This window comes from Vidua chalybeata, chromosome 8 (genome assembly GCF_026979565.1).
Source record: "Vidua chalybeata isolate OUT-0048 chromosome 8, bVidCha1 merged haplotype, whole genome shotgun sequence".
NCBI lineage: Eukaryota > Metazoa > Chordata > Aves > Passeriformes > Viduidae > Vidua > Vidua chalybeata.
This window is the reverse complement of record NC_071537.1, coordinates 10,307,827-10,333,435: the sequence shown is the minus strand read 5'-3', so window position 1 is coordinate 10,333,435 and position 25,609 is coordinate 10,307,827. Positions and strand designations below refer to the sequence as shown.

The window sequence follows — 25,609 nt, the reverse complement described above, 5'->3', positions numbered from 1 at the left end:
GATTCCTTGTGGTGGTTTTGTCCTGCCTTGATGCAACTGGGCTAATTGCCCCACTAATAATCACCATTGGGAGCGCGGGGGAAATCCTCTCCAGCCCCCTCAAACTTCAGCTGCAGGTCTTCACTTTCATTTCCACTGTTCTCTTCCTGTTTCCAGGCACAGTATGGGGGGAGTTTTATCAGTCTCAGAAAGAGCTGCAGAATGCCAGTAACCTTGCTGGGGATACTCAGAAGTAATGCTGCAGTAGAGTGACATAACACTTCAGCTTCAGAACTGAAAGACAAAACTGTATGTGAGTGCAGGTTAAGAGGTGCTGTGGATTTGATGGCTTGCAAAATAAAACCAAAATAGCATTAAAGGAAAAAGTGAGAATAGAAAGGAATCAGTGTCTGCTCAGGTGACTGAAGCATTAATTTATCAAGAATTCCTTCTTAGTAAAAACGTCCTGAGTTGACATTTTTAGGACAGATGTGACAAAGGCAGCTTGCAAAAAGAATTGCTGAGAAATTAAACAGAGTAATTGCTAGGTCTTGCTTTTACTTTATAGGAGAAAACATATGGAAAGAGTCCATATGAATCTTGCCTTGCTTTGTATCCTTAGGCAGACCACTACTGTTATACCAGTGTAATAACTGTGAATATTTAAGTGTATTTTTACATGTTAATCTAGTGCAATTGCAAATACCTGAGCGAGTTGAAAAGTTGGTCTTGTTTCCCTGTGTGGGAAATGGAACCCCAGGGAGCAGAAGTCTTGCTCCATGAAGTGCTCATTCATTTCTTGAAGCATTGAGGCTGTGTAGGGTCTCTTGGGCAGAGGAGGAGGTGGGTGGTCTGTGTACAGCACCAAGACGTTGCTTCCAATTGTGCATTTGAGGTGGTTGGCCAGCACAATGTGTCTGGGCAGTTCTCATGCCAGGAGTTCACATGGCAGTGGAAGAGGCTGAATGGGCTGGTGGTGCTGAAAACAGAATGCAGAAGTAGCATGACAGAATGGACTTGCAATGGGTGGAGGATTTCTTACAACCATTAGTAGTCTTTGTGTTTTGTCAGGAGTGTTTATTGCTAGCAGTGGGATCCTGCAAACCACAAGGAAGGAGTGATTGGAGCGGATGGTTTCTGGTGAGAAACCAAGAGTAGCTTTGAAAATGCTAAATTATACATTAGTAGGTGGGGTCAGAGGACAGTAATGAGACTGCAGTAAAAGCCAATGGGTTGAAGTTGACACTGAGAGATTGGCAGAAAATGTGAGATTTTGTCTCAGGGAGAAGAAAGCAGGAAACCTGTGTTAACAAAAGGTGAGAAAGGAGTCATGCTGTGCCTTCACGTTTCCTTTTTAAAAAGGAATGTAAGATATTTTTTCTTTCAGGAGAGATTTAAAATCTGAGAAGTCTGAATACAAGAATATATGTGAAGTGAGACAAAAAAAAAAAAAAAAAAAAAAAAAACCAAACAACAAACAGGGAAAAAATGGGTTCAGGGGCATTAAATAGCAGCTGAAAAATGCTAGGTGTCTTTTTCTTCACAATTGCCCAAACCTTGGACATAGCTTGAAAATTATTTTGCTTAAATGGATTTGGTGTAGCTTTAACCTATGTTTTTTCATTTTTCCTAAGGAAGGCTAAAGGAGCACTGTCTGCCTCCTCTTGACAGGCTTTTTGGAGCTGCAGTTAGCATTTGTGTTTTGTCTGGTTTGACAAACCCATTACCGGAAGAGATGCAGTATATTACAGTATATTAACACACACCTTCCCTCATGCCAGTCTCAGCAGGGACCTCACCTCATTTGAAGGGAGCAAGGGGAGCAGAAGTATATAATGCAGTATAAACTACTTCCCTAAGGCCAGTTAGAAGGCCTGTTGCAAAACTGTACCCAGCAGTCAGATAAGGGCATTCAGATGATTTCTGACAATGTCATTTCCCGTTGCTTAGACTGTATTTATGTGAAAATTTAGTAATTGAGTACTTAAAATACCCCACCTGAAACTAGTTTTATTCTTGCTGAGAAACAGTCATTAGGATAGATACCAGACAGCAACTCCATTCTTTACAACACCAAACTGTTGAGCACAGGGCCTTTGTAAGTGAGGTTTATTAGGAGACAAAGGTAAAATGAAATAGCCAGTATTACTATAAACAATAACCCATAAGGTAAGTGTGAATTAACACCTTCATTTTCATATGTATTTATTTCAGTCAGAAATCATAATTAAAGGTTTTCTGTTGCTCTTCAATAGCTTTGATTTGTAATATTTTTCTAATATCAGTCTCTGCTTCCTTATCAGCACCAAAGCTTCTAGTGATTGTAGTGCTAATTCATCTTGAGTATGGATGTTACATAAATTTTGCCTAGTAGTTTCTTGCCATTCTGAATATATATCTTGGTGCAGTGACTGTAGGAAAAATTAAAAATGATCCGTGCATTTTAATGAAAACCAGCAAACAATTTCTTGCATCACTTGGTATTACTATGTTCTAATTATGGTGATCGTGGTGTGCTGTTACTACTGCCTGGCTTTACAGTCTGCAGAGTTATGGTAGTGCTCTAGCAACACCAGGGAGATTAAATTGAGAAGTTTTTGGTGCATATTTTTTCCTTAGGATGTTGACAGCAATAAAAATAAAAGATAGTTTTTGAGTTCTGTTCTAAATCTCAGCACACTTTCATGTATCAGCTAAAGGGTTTTGTTATCTAGTTAAGATAAAAACTGAAAAATAAGTTTTGCTGTACTATTATAATTAAACCAAGCTGTTTCTTTGTATAATTTTTGTTTAGAGCTTCAGAATCAACTAAACAGGAGGGGAGGTTTCACATGTTTGTAACTTCAGAAAAGTTGAATTCTTGAAGACCAGCAGTGTGCTGTGATGAAAGGTCAGTTTTGAGAATTCAGTGGGCATCCCTTTGAAATAAAAGATCAAGAGATACAGTAATTTAAACAAAGCCTAGCTTGAAAAGTTTAGCTACTGGTTTACTAACGCCTGGTAAATGGTTTTGTATGTGAAAATATTATGGGATGTAATGGCTGTTTTCTCATTGATGATCTCAGACTATGAAAGTGCAGTATTGACATGTTTCATTAATGATGGTGACCTATTCCTCTGAGGAGCCATTGGAACCTGTTTGTTGTCAAAGCCTTGTGGCTCTGTTTGGAACACTAGAGCCATATTCATTCTTCTTTTAGAAAAGCATGGAGTATTTTCCTATGTTCCCTCTTCAACGGGGAATTCCAAAATTTGAAATCCTGTAAGAGTGGTTTCCTTGACTACAAGAGTAATAATCTCTCTGCCATGGATTGTAAACACTTCCACACTAGCAAAGTCTTTTTAAGTCTCTATCTGAAGTTAAGACATTTGTCTGTCTTTTCTACCATCCAAAATTCTTTACTTGTTTGGCAAACTAACTCCATAAAGCTTTGTCTTGCATTGGCTTTGTTTGTTTTGGTTTTTCCTTTTGAAAACAATTTGGTCTCTTTGTAACACGTTCCAGTTTTGTTCTCCTTTCATGACTTGTTCCTCTTGCTCTCCTTCAGCTTGAATTGAACGAATTAAGTGCAGTTGTAGCTCTGATTAAAATCTTGCCTTAATTGAGTTGCAAATTTGCAATGACATATATTGGTCAGGGTGCTGATGTAGCACCTTTCCCATTCCGAGTGCCTTCCTGAATTCTGACAATACTGTTTTTTCAGTTGCCTATGTTCATTTATCCTATATTTCTCTCTTCACAGCATGAAGTTCAGCACAGAGTGTAAATTGCTTTCTCCATGATAGTGACTTGTTAATTATCTGTCAGGAAAATTAAGTCCCTTTGTAAGTCCTGTCTTGCCTTTCCCTTGAGGTGTCTCTGCTACTTGGTCTCCTTGTGCAGTTTCTGGTAGAATGTCAGTTCTGAGAACCATTGCTGTACAGATACACAAACATTTCCAGCTTCCTTTGGAAGGATTCATGGTATCAGTTGACATTGCTCAAATAATCCTAAATGAAGAAGGTGGTGAGGAAATCTATCCATAAGATTTACATGGGATGTCTTCTAAGGTACAAAGGGTATCATTGCTTTTCCTTTCACGAACTCAGCTGAGTACCAGACCATGTTTTTGTGCCCCACCTGCCTTACTGTCAGGGAATGTGTCTTGTTACTGATATGCTGAGTTATGGTTGGGGATAGGGGTCTGTTTCAGGTTGACAGGGATGCTAACAGTATTTAGGGAAAATTCAATAAATAAGTAGATCGCAGTTTTGTTAATCAAAGGTGCTAAATAATTAGACAGAAATTCTCTCTGTAACTCCTAGGAAATATGTTTTTGTTAAGCTTCTCAGGTGTTGATTTATAGTAAAGATGTCTTCTGGTATGACAGTTCTATATTCTATTATATCATCTGTTTTGTATGCTGAGTGCTGAGAATGGAAAAGATGGAAGCATGGTTAGATTGTCAGTTGTTTCCAATGAAGAAATCTCTGTTTGGTGGAACTGTTTGCATTCCTGTGGTCAGCAGTATAAGGAAATACCATGTTATGAAAAATACCCAATTGTTTCCTTAAGGGCTCTTAGAGTTGCACAATCTTTTGATGGTTTTGTTTGTTAAAAAAAAAAAAAAAAAAAAAAAAAGAACTTAGTTGCCAGCTCTTCAGTTTGGAACTCAAAATTCTCTTAAATATTTACTAGAGCTTTGCTTTTATAGTCAAGGTTTGGATTCAAACCAGAAGTGTATTTTCCTAATGCACACTGATCAGCCATTATAATATGAGTAGCTGAGGAAGATTATAATTTCATTCCAGGGCATGTTTCTTTGGGATATCCCAACAGTTTCTGGACTATCCATCACTGTGATTACTCATAGTTTCTGAATGCAGCTCTGAAACATTACTTCTCTAAGAGAGGCAGAGGTAGCTCTCAAGTAACCAAGTGGCTTTTGTACTTTAATTCTCAAGATAAATGGTATTTCTGACACACAAATTCTTTTGTCCTACAGGCTGAAGCCCACATTTAGCACTTAATTTGTACTTGCATTTTCAATATCCTGTTAGGATTTGTGTAGTGTGTCTGATTTCTGACATATGCGGTTATTCAGATGTATTGAAAATTTTTTCGAAGCTGTTCTTGTTCAATATCTGTCTAATTGCTGTCATCTCTTGAGTTAAAATCCACCTCTCTTCCTAATTTATTCATGCAAGAATGTATATTGTTGTTGTTTTCCCTGATCTGAGAACTGACTCTGAGTTTGTTCTTTAATGTCTGACTGTTACTCTTTCCCAGATTTTCTTTTTCCCATTCTTGATATGATCTGCATCCTTTGTTATTGATTATATAATTTTATTTTGGGTATGGAGGCATTTAACTGATGAACAAGAGCTGAGAATGGGACCTAAACAATGCAAAGTGCAATGAAGACATTTCTTGATGAGTGCCTGCGTCAAAATTTCTTGCTCATACTCCAGGGGTAGGTAGAATGGGATGAAAGACCCTAGTGGATTAAGCAGAGGGAATTAAGTCATAGCACTAAATGGCAGAGTAGTTTGATAATTGTCACATATTTTTGTTGTTTTAATCATGAGAATTTTGAAGTGGGGAGGGATGAATAGCTATGAAAGTGCCTTGAGTGGTAATAGGGAGAAGGGATGTGAAGTAGAAGAGATTGTAACAAAGAGCTTGTGACAAAGGACAGGGAAAAAAATTGCTCAATAGCATATTATGTTTGCAGTGTCACAGTTTCTGGCTTTCTCCCACAGTACCTCCTTCTACTGAGAGCCGTAGGATCTCCAGCCTCTGCAGTGCCCAGGGGTGGGGACAGAGCTGAGCAAGCCAATTGCTGTCCTGGCCCTGCTGGGAGGGAGCAGCGCTGTGCCACTCTAGGGAAACTGAAGTGGTGTCAGACATCTCAGATATGGGCACCTCTGTGTTCTGCACACCTGTGCTACTAGACCTGAAGCTGGAAAATTGGAGAGACCATGAAATTTTCCTGTCTGAGAGCAGTCTGTCAATGCCCTCTGGAAACAGTAGCTGCTAGCCTGGAAGAGACTCTCTTCTTGCCTGTGAGGGCTACGCTTAAAATAACATATCAGGAGCTTGCGTAAAAATAGTATTCCCTTATCTCTAACAGTGTGAAGTAGATGAAAAATAAACTGTACTCATGCCAAGAATAAACAGTCACGTTAGAGTGTTTAAATTCCTGATGCTGTGGAGTACTCACGCTCTAGCATGGCATTTTGGTGCCAATGAATTTGTTCTTCTTTCCCCAGTCACTGCCATTGTTTGTGTGCTCCGCCAGGGAGCAGTTGGCAGGAGAGCAAAATGAGCAAATATGCCTAAACCCCACAAAGAGCACCTAGGTAGAGAATTTAGGGGAATTTAGTCCCCTAAATCTGTATTCCTGTTAGTCTTGTGGCTGTTTACCTGTATTACACCTATAATACTCTGTATAAGTGCATTGTTCATTCCTAAATATTTGCAAACCTGCTGAGCAAGGCATTGACTTTATATAAGTAAATAATTCAGGGAAAATAAGGCAATTTGAGCAAAAACAAGATGCAATAACATCTTATTTTTACTTCTCTTGGAATTTTGTTTTTTGCTTTTGAGTATCTTGTAATGATGGTGTCTTCCAGTAATTTTGTATAATTCTACTTGAATTATTTTTGTGCACATTGGTTTTTTTTGGAAGTCAGTTCTTTACTCCTGAAATTCTTAGAGCACGTTGAATAATCCAGCTTTTAGTGCTGATGGGAAATGGGATAACCAGGCTGCTGAAGTGTTGAAGCTGGTGAAGTATTTGTAGTGTGATATGCTGAGAAAACCTAAGCAGTAATGCTTGAGGATACTACAGTGAAGTCATGAAAGAATAAAAAGGAAAAGCTGAGAATGGTTGAAAGAGTCTGTTACAGCCTGATGAATTCAAATGGGGTAACAAGTTGGTGAGAAGTACCAGCCTTGCCTCATGGTAGGCTGAGCTCAGTGTTTTCACAATGCATAAAATGTCTAATTTCATAATGCATAAAATGTCTAATAGATCTATAGATCTTAGAAATTGTAGTATATGTTTTGTATGCATGTATGAAAGGAAGGAGTCTGGCCCCTGTCCCCCAGGAAATAACTGTTTTTTCTTGGTGGAGTGGCTGAGGGAAAAAGGAAGGTGACGGAAATAATTTGTCATGTTAGACTGAAGATAACTTGTGGTCAAAGCCTGTGAAGACAAAAGATGATAGCAGTAGACAATTGCTATTTTATTTACTCATTTTACTTTCATGTTAGAAGATGAATGCAGGAGGAAAACCCATTCCTGCTCAGTGGTGGGAAAGGGTCAGAGCAGGGCGGTTGTTTCCATAGAACTCTGGGCACTGGCTGCTGTCAGTGTTCAAAGGGAGGTGTTGTGTTCCTGTGCTGTGCTCCTGTCCCAGCTCAGCAGCTGCTCTGGAGTTCAGCTTCCTCAGGGCTACAGGAGGAGTTGTGGATTGTGGCTGTTATGCTCTACTTCAAAAATACAGCAGGTCGTCTGGATTTTCTGAGTTGTAACCTGAGATTTCCAGCTAGGCACTCTTAAATGAGACTTCCCTTTGAGATTTTGTTATATGAAAAATGCATTATATGACAACAAAATAAAATGTAATTCAATGAAAAATTCTGAAAAGGGGTTCAAGAAGCTAGATGTCATATTGATGCTTTCAGTATACAGTATATTCCAGTAATTTTGAGAAGCCTACCAGGAGTTAGTCATGTCTTTTTTCTGTTTTACAGGTCAACTGTATTACTAGAGAGGAGGAAAGCTGTGGAAAAACTCAAGGTACCTAAAACATTTTACTGCCTGAATTCTTGCTGTGTTCTAGTGTAACAGTATTAAGGGGGAAGAGGGAACTGAATCAGTGAACTGCCACTTTTAAAGTGGTTTTATTAAAAACCACAGACAAACAACCCCATCACAATAATCTCATTAATGTTGTGCAAAATACTTCTGTGGGATGAAGTTTTCCCTTAGCTTTGGTGTGTGTACAAGAAGCTGCATAGTACTTGCTGTAAATATATAGTAGAACTGCACAGACATAAGGGTATTGAGGTGTCCTGCAAGTTCCAGCCCCGGTGAGGTGGATATTCCCTCTTTGTACAGTGGGGTACAGGCAGCAGCTGATGATAAATATCATCAAAGATGAGAGAGTGTGGTGATTGCAGCTTTGACTTTCTTCAGGGCAGTTAACAGCAGCTAACTGCTCCGTGTACAGTTCCTAAAGATGCAAAAGGAGTGGTATGAAGATGGCAGAACCTGACAGCAGCCTGGATTCTACAAGCTGGAACTGGGGATTCTTTTATACATTTTTCAGACACGTCTATTAATGTCTTACAAGTGTATGTGTGGTATAAATAGCATATATTGTGTTGTGGTCTTTATCTTAATAGGAGCAAACACTCTTACAGTGGAATATTTTGGGGATTTGAGTGCCTAATCTCTTATCTGAAGTATTTTTTGTCTAGCACTCTGCAGCTCCCCAGGTCTTTATTAAAATATGACAGTGTTATAACTTGCATGTTCATGTCTATTATGTAACTAAAAAGACTGTATTAAAATAATCTTGTTGCTGGCACTTGGATAGGGTTCTTTTGAAAGATTTTTCTTAGTTGGAGAAAGTTTTTCTCCTTTCTTTGCTGTGAAGTATTATCTGTGAGATGCTACATGTACCTCACAAATGGAACACTATGAGGCAGAAGCAAGGAAGAAGTCAAAATATTATCACTGCATCAAAATGGAAAGACAATGGCTTTTAGTAATAAAAGCTGATTTTATACTTCTCTGCACTTCAAATTGAGAGGAGCTGAGCTGCCTTCTTCCACTAAGAGTGCATCAACTTGTTACTTGTGAGTAGTGATGTAGTGAACTCTGGTCCTTTCTGTCCTGTTGATGCTGAGTTTGCATTGCTTGTAGCTGTGTAGGTTGCTTGTGCCACACATGCAAAAGCAGTTTGCTACAGATGAGAGTAGAGTTTATATGGAATTAATTTCTCCAATTTCTACTATAAATACAGCTTTTAGAAATGAGTTACATTAAGTCTTTGTGATTGATTGAAGAAATAATGGATGTTTTCTTTTTGTTTGAAGAGTGTGAGAATTTAAAAGAAAGGGCAGCACAACTTACGGTCCTGGCAAAAACAAAATATGTTCAGTTCTTGACCTGTTGGTGGTAGTTATGCTTACATTGCAGGTGATACAAAACTACTAATGTCTGTTATTTGGACAGAATTGAAAATACATGAGAGCAAAACTGTCTGCTGTCTGAGAGCAAAACCAACAGTGTTGTTGTCACTGATGTGTTCATCAATAATGCCTTTTATTTCAAGAAACTGGGAAATTTCTTGGTCCTTTCACTTTTGCTTTAAGATCAGTCAGATCATTGGTTCCACCTTGAAACTGAGGTCTTCTATGATGCTTGGGGTATTTAAAATACAAGATGTTTTCCTGGGATCTTGGGAGACTGCTAGACATGGAGCCCTGGTGTGGCTGCATTCCCTGCAGTGTTGGACTGGCTTCTCCTGCAGGCTCCTGGTAAGATGAGAAGCTGGCAAAAAAGCATAAAAAGGAATTAATGTGTAGCTGGAAAAAAGATACAAAAGACTCTTAGGCATTTTATCTGGCGTCTCCAGTGCTGAAGGAGAGGTTTCTATCTCTTTGCTCATTTTAGACAAGGGATTTTACTCTTGACTTTTTTGCCCCTCACTGTGCAGAACCTGTCAAATCCTTTTCCTGACACTTTCTCCCCCGTCAGTCCCTCAAAAAGACTTCAAAAGAGATTTTTCCCAACTGCAAAAGGAACCAGGCATGGCCTTTCTAACTCACCCTACATTTGAAGCATAGATAAGTAACATGTGGCTGGCTCCAAACTGCTAACTTTCCCAGCCATTAAAAAAAACACAGAGTATGATTTTAAAAGAAACTACAGGATTGTTCTCTCTTCTTTGCAGTTGCCTTCGTGTAATATGTCCCAAGAGGTTTGATTCTTTTCTGTCTGAAGCAGTGAGAATTCACTACTGTCTTTCTGATTAACACATATTGAAAAGAAATGTCAATTTTTAAAAACTTTTCCATATGGGAAGGGTTTCTTTATTCATAATCTGTGTCACGCTCTTTAAGTTGTAACTTTCTTTTTCTTTAATGCCTTTGGATCATCACTATTTGGAGGTACCCTAGCAGAAAGAAAAATATTATTTTTAGAACTTGAGACTGAGTAAGAGGAGCCTGGAATCAAAATCTACTGTCTTGCATAATTGTTTAAACCTGCCACGGAGTTTGGCAAAGGTACAGACTGACAGGTCTTTTCCATGAAATGTGGTTGGGGCTTCATCTTTAAAGACAGGGTATGCCTGAGGACAGCCCTGGTCCTTTTATAAGAGTTAAGCTCGCTTGAAAGGCAAGGCTGAGGATGAAGAAGAATGTAACCTGGGGAGTTTTGAGCTTATTCAATAACTCCAATCTGATGAATCTCATTATAATGATGGGAGAACATGGTAAAACAGTGGCCTTTTTATTTCCTGCTCTAAGGAACAATCTGAAATTAAACTGTACAAAAATACAGTAAGATGCAAGTCTAACATAAATCTGTTTTCCAATCTATCACCTGAATTGATTTTTCTTTTAAAAGTAGCAATAAAAGCCCAAGCCCTCCCTGAAATACAGATAGTTTAGCTGTATTACCCATTTAACTTGGTCAAATAAAATTGTCTCTTAGCTGTTGGGAAAGCTGCACTCTCTTCATGTTGTCCCACACGGTTTGTGTGAGGAGAGCTCAGATCTTGAACTATTGAAACATTCAAAGGGTTTGTTGGAGCTGTTTTTGACAACATTTCACAGAACTCTAAGATTCAGCAAGTTGGTAAAGTTTATATTTCTTTTTCAATGTCTCTCTCTCTCTGATATGATGCATATTTCTAAGCTGCAGGTAGCATTACTCATTTAGACTTTTAAAATCCCCTTAGACATAGTACTGAGGAAGAGGTCAAAGTAGGGCAGAGCAGGACAGTTGCCAAAATATTTTTGCATGTTACCAGTGTAGAGTTGACTAAACCTTTTGTCTGTGCCCTACTGAAGTGTCAGCCTTTAGTGTCCCATTCCTGCCACCCACACACACCCTGTTTTCCAGGATGACTGCAGCAGCTCTGCTGAAGGTCATGTTCCTAACTAGGCTGCTGTAGTGTTAATGGTTTTGAGCCCTGGGCTTTCTAATCCTTGAGAGAGGCTAGATGTGTTTGTGGGACTATTTTAAGCATGCTCTTGAGTGCTTTCCTCCCACCCTGCTCAGTGCATCTTTCAACATTCCCTCTCCATTCTCCAAACAGCCCTCACCCTTCCAGCCCATCAAGGAGGAATTGGGATGCACATTGGCTCAAAATCCCTTTAGGTATGATGTTTCCTAGGGTCAAGCAAGGGAAAGTGTTTAATAAGTGTTTACTCCTGAATGTACAGTATTTCATGCAAACATGGCAAGATTGTGTTCTCTATCTTTTGTCATCTATCAGCCCTGATGGAACCATGTTTAATCATCCTAGAAGCCTGGGGTCCTCTGGTTAAATGTAAATTTATTGTCCCCTCTGAGCCCCATTGTCAGTGAACTTCCTGGTTTTGGTCAGTTTTTTAATTGGTGCTGTTTAAGTTGCCCAGATGTGGCTCTTCAAATGTCAGTGACTGTAGATAGTCCTGTCTGCTTGAATGATGAAACAGAATATGTGACACAAGTGTATTTCTGCCTTAAATGCCTGTTTCCAGTAAAAAGAAGTTGTCTTGCAGTCTGATAACAAAGACAAAATTAAGCACGGATTTGGGCTTATGACATTTCATACAATTATGTAATCTGATGCTTTTTTCTCTAGAGAATCAACTTAAAGGTTTTTTTATTCCTCGTATGAGAAGTTTCAATGCAAAGTCTGAGTCTTTGATTTTATCTCACTAAATATTTGTAGTTGCAGACAGTAATATTTGTTCATGCTGTATCTGCAATCTGTGTTTTTCTTGTTCGGATTGAAAGGTAACCACATTAATTGTGAAGATGATTTGCATTTAATGTCCTGCATTGGTTGGACTTTTCTTTCCTGTTGAGATGAAGAAACTCTCTGGAATTCAGTTCCTGTTTACTTGGCTGTCTCAGCCTTGTCCTGAGTGGATGTGACAATGGTGCTGTATTTCTTCCACTTCTCCAGCTTTCCCTGCTGGTGGTAGTGCTCGTGCTGAACTGAGCTGTTCACTGTGACCAGTTCACCAAAGCACTGGAGCTCTGCCCAGATACTCATAACAAATGAAATAAAATGTGGGATATACACTGTGCAAGTTAAAGTAATCAAAGAGAATTAAAAAAAAATAAATAAAAGGAGATCCTGTTCAACATTTCTATAGTTGTTGCCTTTCTCCTGAAATACTTCCAGAATTGCTGCTATCCATAGCAGTAAGGAAGGCTTATCCAAATTCCTGCAACCTTTTAAATGCGAATAGGGTGCTTGGAGCAAAGATCCCGATTCCTCCTCGGGCATGCTGCTAATCCCTGAGTTTGTACAGAATTCTGTAGCTGTTACTTCTGCTGAGGATTTAGGAAAAAAGCATTCAGGCTTTCCAAGGCAGCACAGCTTCCGAAGGCTTTATTTCACTTATGTTAAAATACTGAATTTTTGGTGCTGCTTTTTTTTTTTTTTCCTTTTGTCTTTTGCTTTTTTTCCTCCATGAGTACCTGGAACATGTTGAAGAGTGTTGGATTGCTTTTTGCTGTTTCCCCTTTCCGAGGTCCCTTTCATGGAAACAGTTTGCTGGCAGCAGATAAGTTTCTGTATCTCATTCCCTGTCAAATTCCTCAGTCCATGTGATAAAAAGTTTCATGGGAGGCAGGAGGAGGAAGAGGATTCATGTGAAGTCTCTGATTGCAGCAGGGAGCAGAGGAGCTTGGTGGGCACCTCCAGAAGGAATTGTAGGGAGTTGCTGGGCATGGGAGAGAAGCAATGGAGCTTTGGCATTCACCACACAAAAACCTTTTCCAGTTGACAAAAGGAGGTTGTTAAAAGTTAGCAATACAGATTGTTTTATCACATCCTGTTAATTTTAAATTAATGAAGAACAGCTCTGCAAAAAGGAGCGGATGCAGTTCTTCAGTTCCTTGTGACATGGCGATCAGATTTTCAGCTCTTGCTGTATGATGATGGAATTAAAGCTGGAAATGCTATTCAAAATTGCACACTGGTATATTTTAAATGATCAGGCTTATAACTGCAAGAGAACAGATCTACCTTAAAATTAAATATTTTTTCCCAAAAGATAAACTCATTCTATTTTGCTAGCATTATAGCTACTAAAGAAACGGCTTTAAATGTGTCTCTCTACATCTACCACATTGTACTTAATTTTTTTGTAATTGCTCCTTGGCTTAGGAATAAATCTGTGCCTGGTGACTTAAAGCTCCTGAATATTTGTAAAGCATGAAAAATCCAAATGTGGCTAGATGTGTATTAGCTCACAGTTGTGTGTTTACTGTGGAGATTGTTGAATTTTATCAGGTTTGGCTTTATTAATCAGCTGAGTAGAGTGAATGAGAAATATGTGTTTTTAAACTGGATTTTTTTTCTAAAGTAGTTATAAATCTTGAAACTCCCACTCAATACCAATTTAACTTCAGCAACAGCCTATGGGTTTGTGATTTACCCCCCCTTCACTTATTGAGTTATACTCAGAAATTATAACATCCTTAGCAAATGTCGATATTTAGAAAGTCGGGTTTTTTATTTCCCCTCTGCTGACGCTGGATTTGTATAACTTCTTGACAGTTCAGCTGTAGTAACATGAAGGCTTTCTCTGTCTGCTAATGACCAATGACTTTTCATGGAAAAGAGTCTGTTAAATGTGCAAGTAAGTTAAAGGCTTGGTTTTGTTGTGTGTCAGGTTAAAACAAATGCAGTCAAGTTCTTTGCAGCTGATGCTCCCTTAATTCTGCTCCTCCTGCTAACTGAGACTTGCCAACACTCAAGTCTCTGCTGGTTATCAGCATGGAGTGCTAGGAACTGTGATTTGTGTTGTGTCATCTTAGGCTGAGGGGAGTCTTGGTTGAAGTGGAATGGGGTAAAAACAATCACTAACAAAACATGAAAGTCTGATTTCTTTATGCTCCACATTCAGGAGCAGTTTTACAGTGGTTGACAGTTGCTGCTATTGCCCAGTGTCTACACCTTAATGTAGAGATAAGAAGGGTTTCATGTCAAGAAGTTCAGTTTGAAGCTTATCTATACCAGTAATTGGAGTATTTATCTTCGTTTTAAATTAATTTTAATCACATTTTTTTGGACTAACAGTAGAGCAGCTACACAAATTAGTGAGTGGATTGCTGAATGAAATGTGTTTATTCTCCATGGAAATGGACCGCTTATACTTCACATAGGCTGTTACTTTAGATTGAGTTAATTCTTCTAATAAACTAAAGCAGTCAATCCCTCAAGTATTGCAATTAAACACATATAAAACAAACCCATCTGCATTCTGTTTGCAGTGTTTAAGTATGTATTCCTTTAAAAAAAAAAAGTTTTGAAGCATTGTAACACACAATACCAGTAGTGGTTATACTACATTGAATGTATTCCTTGATGTTTGGGGCATCAACTTGCTACCATGAAGGTATGGAAGGAAGCAGTTTTGTGTTTCCAAAGCCTGAAAGCCTGTGCATACAAGTCTCAAACTTGCTGAAGGCAGTGACTTCAGAAAGCATCAGTGTTGCTCTCAGTACGTTTGTGTCTGGGATAGCAAAGCTGTTCTTCCCTGGCTCCTAGGAATGTGTTTGTATGATTCGAGTTCAGTGTGAGCTGGGGGACTGAGCAGTACAATTTCCCTGCCAGCCTTCTGCCTTTGCTAGTCATAAAAATGAAAATGCTTGTTATAAGGAAGTTAAAGCCTGCAGGTAGTAAAGTGACTTTTTAAAGAATTAATTAGAAGTTGGATAAAATATATACCCATCTACTGAAGACTTCAAACTTTCTGTTGTTGCTACTTTTTATTTTTAAGAGACAAGGAGGGGTTTATAGCAGGGTTTAGGAATCTCTTAGCAACAAGGAACCATCTTTCAAAAGCTGAAGTTTTTGCTGAAGAAAATAGAAGGGAAAAAAAAAAACCCTCACAAATTAAATTTTAAAGTATAATAAGTCTGGCCAAAAGATATTCTGAGAAACAATTTACTAAAGATACCAGAGCCAACAATAAATCCTTTAAATTGAATCATTTCAAGTACATCAGGAACGAACATCCTGCCAGACAGACTGGAGAGCTGATAGATGACTGAACTATAGAAGAAATACATGGTGAAGATAGGGCACAGAAAAAAAGTTAAATTATTTTTATCTAAGTTGACTTTCCTGAGAGATTTTAGGGTGGAAACTTCACTTTGTAGGTCATCTTTTGAGACTTGGTCTCAAATTGAAATGTTGGTAAAAAGGATTTTTTAGAACATAGGAAAAAAAAGTAGCAAATTGCCAGGAGTAGATACTATTTACCCAAGAAAGCTTACGGTAACCACCAGTGACAACATTGACCTGGTAACTGTGATCTGTTGCTTAAAATGGCTGCGAGATCAGAGCAGGAAGATAGACAAACACAATTTCAATGTATTAAAAGCATTCCAGGAATAGCCAGGGTACCACAGACCTGCAGGTTTGTACAGGCAAGTTGGTGTGTTTCATTAGGAACAAAGACCACAAAATTGGTAAACACGTGGGCAAATACGTGGGCAAAAACTTATCTCAGGATTTGAGAGAAGTACTCATGTGCATTTCAGATAGATGACCTTTAACCTTGGGGTGGGACATGCAGTTATTTAGGTCTCATTTTCCTCCTCTTCAGCTTGCAGAGTTGAACTTGCTGTTGGTGTGAAATGCAAAAAAACCTCAATCATTTGCTCTGAAATCATACAACTCTTTGAAAAATGTACTTAATTAACAGCCAGAAACAGAATACTATACCACATTGTAACTTTGTGATAAATTAGATGGACCTCAATAAATAACTGGATTATAGGAAACAGTGAACTGAAATGAACTGTGTTGCCTCAAGAACACTAAATGACACATATATAATAAAAATCTGTGACTGCTGATTACATTAATTTAGGTGTGAATGTTTGTTTAATTTTGGTCAGGTTCTGACCACAAGACGTAGGTGAAGTTTACTTTGTGGTACCTGTGGTATTGTGAGTAGATAGACTCCTATGGAATCTGCCAAATCTGAATTTTCTCCTGTCTCTGTATGCGACTGGCACACATCACACTGAACGTTTGTGACTCTTTCTTGCATTACTGATAACATACACTTCTTGGTAAGAAGATACAAAATAAATAAGGTAAAGTGTCATATTGGCATCATACCAGGCTTTAGGAAGAAAATATTGTTTGGACTAAAAGTGGCTTCAAGCTTTTTTCACAGCTAGAGCCTCTTTAAGGTACTTAATGATGGTGAAATAGCTTTAAAATGAAACAGATTTTCTAGACCAGCCGAAAGGCCCTCTCCAGCATCTGTCAGCTTTACACCAATTTTGTACCAAAGAATTACAAAGTGACCAAAGTTTACCAGAAAGGTGAGGTTGCTTCCATGGAAATATTTTCTTCCACCAAATCTCTCCCTTAGGCTTTGGGAGTATACACTGTGAATAAAATGATGCTATTCTCTTTCAAGCATAAAACATGAAGTTTGCACCATTGCTATTTTGCACATTGTGTCATATGGAAGAAAACATATGTTTGTAGGTGGGTACTGATAAGCTTGTATGATTTAGAAAAGTATTCAAAAAGCCTCTCATCTTCACCATAGCTTAGTGTTGCGTGTTTGTCATGCATCATGGCAATTCAACCCTGGCTCATCTAACTGTCATATAAGGAGGAGAGCTTAAATCAGCTTTTACAGAATATATTTCAGTGCAGTACATTCAATACTGCAATAAACTCTTTATTGCCATGAATACTGCAAGGTGCTTGTAGTGGGCTGATGGATGTGAGGGGTTTGTTGTTGCCTTTGTTCCACTTTCAGCATGAACCATTAAAGGATTTCTACTGTAAAGGAATGCTTTGTTTATTTACATGTCATGCTAACACTGAGATGTAGAGACTCTACTACCACATTGATATCAAGAAGTGTGAGTTGTCCAGTGCATTTGATAACTTTTTGGCTCATTTTTCTTTCTTGACAGCAACAGTAAAATACAGAAGACAGTCTTTGAGATGTACATTAGCTTCAAGCACTTACTGAGAATGGGAGAGAAAGCCTTGTCATTACTTTAAAAATAATTTATGGAACTCATTAAACACTATTTCCTATTAAGTTTGTTTGCTTTATAGTAGTCTCCATGGATGAACATTTTTGTAATCAAATAAATTTATATTTTGATTGCAAACCAAATAAAACATATCTGCTACCTTTTCACTGTTCCTCCTTCCTTCACTTTTCCTCCTGTTCTATTCCCTACATGTTGAGATTTTATTTTTTTTTATTTTTTTGAGGAATTGGTCATATATTTTTAATTAATGATTGTTATGTTGGCAGCTCTTGCACTTGGTATTCTGAAACCTTGTGAGAGTTTCTCACAGCATATTTCAGTCTACACTCACACTGTTGCCAGATCTTGGGATGTGCTTGGTGCTGTGGGGTTCTTGTTTTATACTGTGTTGTATCTCACTGCTGAGAATTAGCCTGTAATATGTGTTGTTGACTTGGGCAATGTAAAAAAACACCCCTGGTTGTGAGATGCATAGAAAAGTGTATTACCTTTTGTGCAGGTGAATTGCAAGAATTTAATGAATTGTTTTTATATCTGTCACTTGGATTTTTCCCCTAGGCTAATAAAATAGTTAAGTGGTCTCTTCTTACATGTTCATTCTGTCTTGCCTGTAGCTTGTCGGTGTTTCAGAGCAGCACGTGCCTTGCATAACTTGAGATCTCTGCAATTTCAGTGCCTGCTTGTAGATTGTGTGCCTCTGTTGGAACAACTCTTAGTTTATGGCACGGTCAATGAAGTCTAGATAATTACTCACTTCATGCCAGAGAGAGCTTAGTTAGACAGTGAATTCAAGTGGTATGTAATTATCTGAAGTTAGGCAGAAAGAATTGCACTCTAGGACCTAATGGTTTCACAAACACAAATGCTGAACATGAAGATGTTAAATGTCAGTATTTAGTAGATAATATAGATGATAAATGAAAACTGTTACTTTAGGACTTAGGAATTTTTCTTTCAAACTGGGAACTTTTAGGCATTGAGCAACTTTGTTCCTGATTCATATCTTGGAGAGAGAAGAACTTAAGTCATCCCAAGTGATTCACAAATTATTTAACTGTGAAGTATAAGCTTCTCTTGCAAGTTCAGATGGTGCTATTTATCCTTAATGTCTTGTAAGCATTTCTAGGCACAATCAAACAACTTCCATATTTCAGAAATTATTCCAGCAAATGTGATATGTGTTCATATTCAGCATGAGTAAAACAATTTGCATGTATTGCAGCTGGATGTGAAAATTAGGGACTTTCTAAACCCCTTTACATTCTCGTTTGGTGTGAAGTTCTTTTCAGTGTATCAAATCTGAGAGGTGTGCACAGCTAAACCTCACTATTCCTCACCTATAAGTCTGGTTTGGGACATAAGTGGTGTGTAGGCTTGGAACCCTCTCTGCATCTGAATTTTAGCCTTAGTGACTAAAATTTATCTCCAGCTTGAAGCATCATGCCTAAATTTAAGTGGCAAATCATTAAGAGCCGAAGAATTGTGGTTTATTTCTAGGATAGATCTTGCATGTGTTTAAGGAATACATAGATCTTGGATAGGTTTGCTTCACAAGAGAGAATTTTGCTCTGGAGAAGTACCAAAGAGAAGAGACTAGTCAGTGAAGAGTTGTGTTTAGTTAGCCAGTTGGCATATGTGCACTTGCAAGACTCACTTGAATGATTTCTATTTGTAGTGCTCAGCCGAGTTCTACTGATGCAGTGAGACTTACTGTTACCACTTTTAACATCTATCAGTATTTTTCACGGCCTTCTATCAAAATATTGCTGAAAACTGAGCCTGAGAAACAAATTTGAAATCAATAATTAACACCCATTCTAGTTAGTGTGGCTGGGGGAAGAGGAATTTTCAAGCTACATAATTTTTTAAGGCATCTGCAGCTCTATCACCATTCCCTTCTTTACTGAGATATCTTCCATTTTGAGGTAAGTCTAAAAAAGCCTTAATCCTTCTGGGATTTTTAAAAGATTTCTCCATGTTCTGCTGTTTAAAAATACTTTTGTCTTGTGTTGTCCAAGATTTAGAATAAGTAGTATATTAAGAAATAAAGTTATTTGCATTGCTGAACTTTATGTGAAAAGAACTAATGGTCTTGGGAAGGTGGCCTATGTACCTTGGGGGTCTTGGCATTGCTCAGTGTGATGTGATTGACTGTTCACCTCCAGAAACTTTCTGTGAGTGTTTCTAATATGTGAGAAAGACAGGTTTTGCTGTGGCAGACAATAAGCAACATAGGAAATCATCCTCCAATGGATTTTCCCAATGCTGAGTAGCTAAAAATGAAATTGTGGGAAGAATGATGAGTGCTGTTCTTGCTTTCCAGCAGCAGTGGAACTGTTCATGCAGCAATATAGTGAGATTACATGTAGTCTAAATTGTGCTATGCTTCTGATTTAAAAATGTGCTGCTTCTGTTTACCCTTTATTGAGTCATTGGTTCCAAGAGAGAAAAAAGGGAGGGATGGTATTTTAATCCATTTGTACAAATTCATATCTTCCAGTCAAACACAGGATTTGGATTTGCTTTTCTTGGGAAGCTGTAAATTACTGAAAGTCCTCTGCTTTTCTATTTTCCAAAGTTTAACACTGCATGCTTGTATCATGGTTTTGGAGATTATACCAACCTTCCAGAAGCATAGCTCTAAACTTTAGAGATCCTTCTTTGAAAAGGTAATATTTAAATATTTTGTCAATCTTGTTTGCTTGAAGGATATTTTTCTACCATTGGTTTTATTACTGTATGGACATATCACAGTTTGATTTCTGCAGAATGTTTTGCTTTCCATGCATTGGGGCACAAGCGTGTAGTTTTAGCAGACTCCGTTTATTCAGCAGAATACACAAGCTGGTACTTAACTGCTTTTTTGTGAAAGGAATAGCCCTCTGATAGTTACTTCTTACCATAGGCACTGGTCTTGAAAATGGTCAAGTGAAAATACTTTTTTATTAATATTTCATTTGTGTCATTCTTTTGAATACCTGTGCAATTTTGAGAGGATTGATTGCTTCATCCAATGAAAAGGTGACTTTTCATTTGCTGCTACCAAAAATCAAAGGAGCTATTTTTTACTAGTGGTGTTGGAGCTGAAGAAAAAAATGCCAGTAATATATATATATAAATATATATATAAATATATTAGAAGTGTTTTGCTGTGTGTAGCTTTACCCAGCAAAAAGGAATCAATTTGGAATTTTTATATGGGAACCATCTTAGATTAAGAGAGGAAAAAATCTATGTTGTTTTGAGTTTTTAAATGTATTAGAGGAAAAAATTAGCTGTTCATGTAAACTAGTGAGTTTGAGTGGGAAGAAATTTCCAGGGCTCTAACAGGATGAGGTTTGTCGATGGTATGAATAGTATCCCCCTTTTATATACTCTATGCCTCTCCTGAAATCCCAAGGGTGGCATGAGGGGATTTCATTCATAGGAAAGACTCTAAAGGACTGAATTCTGCCTTAAGTTCTGGGGCTTCAGGGCTGCAAGCTTTGGTGAGATTACTTACCAATAAGTGGTAATTTCTCACCAATAAGTCTTACTCTAGAATGGATGGAGCCAAGTCTCTGTAGCGACTTTGCTGGGAAAGCGCGATCCCAAGTGTAAGTAACAGCTTTTGTAAAGTGCCCCCAGATCTACCTATCTGACATCAGCCAACATAAAAACCTCTTGGCAGAGCTGACACAGACATGCAGGTTTCTGAGCTCATCCCACCTTGTCTCTGCCAGTGATGGTTGTGTCCTCCATGCTGAGCCTGGCTTTGCTGGCAGCTCCCCGTCCCCCCTCAGCCTCCCTCTCCCCCAGATAGCTTTATCCTCATAGCACAGATACTCAGTCTGGATTTCATTTCTTCCCTCCAGCTCCGTGTGATCTCGCGCGCATTCCTGACGTGTTACCAGCAGCCCACATCTCTGAAAGTGCCATATCAGCTTTCAGTGGCCAAAGCTCAGAGGGGAAACAGCCCAGTTCCTCCATGCACAAACAGCTGGGCAATTGTGGATGGAATTAATTGCTGATATGCACTGGGCTGTGTATTTTTTTTTTCCTCTTGTCATTTCCTTTGCAGCTGTGAAAGGCAAGGTTTTAAGGCTTTGAAAACAATGTAGACCTTCTCAGTGGGAGTAATGTAAGAGTACTGAAATGTATGTGTAGATTAGGATTTGCATGTGAAGTAAAACCCCTCCTAAGATGTAACAACCAACACTGTTGACGTCGATATTCAAATTCCCGGTGCACCTTGCAAAATTAATTTCTGACTTCAGATTTCCAGCTTGAGAAAAAATTCTGGTTGAGGAGATTTCGATTTCTGAAAGCAGTAATCATTGTTTTCTGAACATAGGAGTCTGAAGTTGAACATTGAAAGCAATCTGTTATGAAAATGGTTGTATTCCATGTATACTCTTGGAGCTAATTTATAAAATGGACTGATGCTGCTTTAGCCAAATGTGAAACCATCAAGTTGCTGAAAGTCATGTTCCAGTCCAGCAGTTATGGGAAATTTATCACGGGGTTGGAAAATACATATGTTATCAACAGGGCTGCATGTCTGCCTCGAGGCTTCACCCAGCCCATAACAATCCAAAAACAAACCACCCATCACAAATGAAAAAATGCTGTCAAAAGTAGATTCTAAGCCCTAATGCTGTCAGAAGGGCTTAGATGTAAAATCAGTGGAAAAATGTGTAGTACCTGTTGTTGAAGATAATATTTTGTGAGCTTCCAGTATGAAAGTATAACAGATACTTTTCCCCTTGTTTATTAAACTGTTTTAAATGTACTTTTGTTTTATGGAATTGTTACACCTCCCCTACTAGTAGGCTTATGCTGCCATGCAGTTTACTCAGGGGAAGATCTCTAAGCTCTTTTGCCAAAATAATTACAACTCTCGTAGGTATTTTACTAATACACAGTATTTGCATACCGTGTATTTATAAATAGTCTCATACCTGGAATGGATTGTTTAAGTAAATGCTTGAAAAAGGTTTTGTTGTTTTAAGATCTGGTCTTAATAACTAAATAAATGATGTTGTACAAATATGCTGAAAGTGTCCCTACCAGCTTGGATTGTGTTACTCCTTGTACTGTAAGATGAGTATTTCAAAGGTCCCACTGAAAGCAGGGCCATTATTTATGGTAAATACTGTGCAGAGTGAGGAAGGGTTGACAGACCAAGATCTTTAATAAATAAATAAATAGAAATTGCACAACTCTTGAAAGGAGCCAAACTTTCAGTCTCAGCACCCACATCAGCCAGACTCTTGCAGAGACTGCTGCAGAGAGCTGTGGGATTGTACTTCCAGCAAATACAAAGCAGTGCATCCTTACATCCTAGTTTTTTAGCCTTCCATGCAAGGGACTTCCACTGCAACCTTGTCTGTCGCGGCTAACAGCACGCAAGGGGACACTAACCCAAGTCTGCCTCACATGGTATGCAGGAAGTTCAGCTGTAGTAATTTGATTGTAAATCTGAGCCAGAGAGTCAGTAACTTAAATCATAGCTGTTACTTCAAAGAACGAAGGTTGCCTCCTTGAAGGGCTTTTAGTTTTTATAGCTATACAAAAGTTAACTATTACATAAGTTGTATGTTATACATATCCATATAGATGTTCATATCTTATTATAAATATACATGTATCATAGGCACCCTGTTCCATATTTGTCATACTAAGTACTTTTTTGGCAGGTAGCAGAAGTTATGGAAACAATTAAAATTCCTGTGCAATACTGGATTACTTATTTGTTTGGAAGAGTGGGTGGTGTTGTAGGGAGGGGGGAAAGGCAGATCTCTGCTTCAAAACCAAAGAGTAAAAGCATTCTGGAGTGGTTTTGCCAGAAGGTCTCTTTGTCAATTTGTGTTTGGACAGAAAGGTCTGAGTATCAAGAAGAGAGTTCTGGGGTTTGCAGTCTCTGGTGTATGTTGTTAGTAAATATTTAAGGAATTATGGAACTGCAGTTGTTTTTATGGCCAGTAACCAACTGGTGATCCTTTCAAGGCAATAAACAGTGTATGAGAACAGTGTTCTTAATTGCCCTGGCGTGTAAGAAGTTGTTAAAGGTTAGAGACTGGTTCTCGTTCTCTGCTCTGCCTTCACTTTCATCTAGTGCCTGTCTGACTGTGAGATTAAAAGTGGTAAAAAAATCCATCCAGTTTTAAGGAACTCATATAGCAGCTGGGCAATTTAATTTCATCCAGCAGTGAGTATCTTGATCCAGACTGTCTGCACTGTGTTTTCCTGTGGGTTACATGACAGGTTGGTGGCATGATTTGCTTTGCAAACCTGTAAATGGGTTCATGTTTGTGAATCTTTTAGCTGTGGTTTCTTTCTCCACCCTTTTCTCATGAGTAAACTTGAAAAATATTTAGGACAAGATTTCTCTGGACTTGCCACGTCTGATGCTATCTTTTTCAACTGTGATCTTTGTATATATGTACTTCTGAAACAATTGGGAGGTGTGGTGCAATGTGCTTCCTTGGAGGGAGGCACTGTTAGTAAAGATTACTGATCTGTGAGAAGAGTCAACTACAGAAAATGTTGAAACTAACACTGCCTGGGAGGAGTCTGTGGCTTTGGTTTTTAACTCCGTTTGGGTTTTGTCAGTGACTTGGAGCAGGGAGTTGTTTGGTCAGCTGTGGTGTAACACTGAAAAGATTCTTGTCTTCCTGACAACTACATTTATCAATATAGTAATAAGTTCAGTGTCTTTAAACAACCACCTGACCTGCTACATGAAGAAATTGTATGCAGTTAATAAATACTTTAGATTGTTCTGTATGTGACTGACAAGCCATAGCTGACTAATGAAATACAGGATTTGGCAGTATTAAAGCTCGAGACATCGTTGAGTGAACGTTGTGTAAGAGTGGGTTCATTCAATAAAAAATAAAAGGAGCATTTAAAGGGCCTTTTATTTCTATCATAAAGATGCTTTGTGCTATTGCAGTTGTGTGTTTGACAGAATGGTTGGGGATGGATGCTGCAGATAGTTGTCTCGTAATTTGAGTGTCTTCTATTTGACACCAGCATGATTTTTATCTTCAGTGTTGTGACATGACTGGTGAGTTACAGTTTCTCTGTTTGAATGGAGTTTCCCACTGCAGTGAGTATCATGTATCCATAAATCACTCTGTTAGCATTCTGCATATTATGGGATGGGTTGGGGTTTGTTAGTTTTTCTGTTTTGGTTTTTTTTTTTTAGGAAATGAGATATGATTTTGCTTCTGCTTAAGCCAAGGAGAGCACCAGACTCAGTAGGACTGTGCTCAGAGTTTTGAGTGTTTGTTGGCAGCTAAAGTGAGCACAGCCACATGGGGCACAGGGCTGATTCCGCTGTGCTGCAGTACCATGGGTCCCTGTACCTTTGAGGTTTTAAGTCTGTGAAATAAAATGAATCAAATATATTTTGGTTTGTGGTTGAATTTGGTTTGGGGTTGTTTTTTTAATTGTTGTTGGTTTTGGGGTTTTTTATGGGTAGGTAATCTTGATATGTTTAAACATATCAAGCTCTAAAACAGCTCATTACTGGTCACACAGTTACAACAATTATTGCACTGTAGTTCCTCATCTCTCTTTACTGTACCAAAGTAGTTCAACTTCTGTGAGTATGTGTGCTAATGGGTTTTTATCATGTGTGTGAGTAGTAGCAGACTAGATATTCTCCTATATTAGTCATTGAAGTGTGATAGATAATAGAGAAGTCTATTCTCATTATAGCTATAGCAGAGTGCATGAGGCAGCCATCATTAATGTATACTGCAATTGTATTGAATTTCTTTGATTACACCAGATTCTTCAATTACCTCAGAATCAGAGACATTCTTACAGTAAAGGCATGACCAACTAGTTTTAAATTTTCTATTAAATTCAATTTCTCAGTATCCAAAAGCATACATGCACCCTGATCAAAGACAAAAAAAAAAAAGAGCTAAGTACCCAAGTGTTTTAAAATATATGAACTGACCAATAAGAGGTGAACAAAAATCTTCTAACTTTCAGTAGATTAATCATGCTTTCAACATCTGGAATGAAGGTTTTCCTTAAGCACAGTTTTGAGATACGCAGTATTAATCCCAAAGCTTTGTGAGGGCAAGCAGAGCTTAGCCTAGGGGGCAGATACTAAGTTCTGGCATTAGGTTTTTTTTGCATTGTTTCCACATTCTGGCACTCCACTCCATTTCCTCGCCTCACTGAGCACTGAAAGGGACATAAATTGACATAACTAGATTTTTGTGACTAGGGCAAGGGAAGCAGCCTGAAAGATAAACTTTAACCTGTCATCCTGTCAACAAATTTGCATTGTTAGAAAAGTAAGAATTTATATACCGTGCAGTCAAGAATAGTATGTAGGGACAATGCATTAAGAAAGT

At 38.3% G+C, this 25,609-nt stretch overlaps 1 protein-coding gene across 2 annotated transcripts in view; it reads left to right on the top strand.

Annotated features, from left to right (window-relative positions):
- ADD3 (adducin 3) overlaps positions 1-25,609 on the top strand; it is a 91,860-nt gene that overhangs the window by 25,573 nt on the left and 40,678 nt on the right. For both annotated transcript variants that reach the window (XM_053949163.1, XM_053949165.1), the window contains exon 2: positions 7,724-7,769. The gene's annotated coding sequence lies outside the window, so the exon portion shown is untranslated. The remainder of the gene's footprint in view (positions 1-7,723; positions 7,770-25,609) is intronic.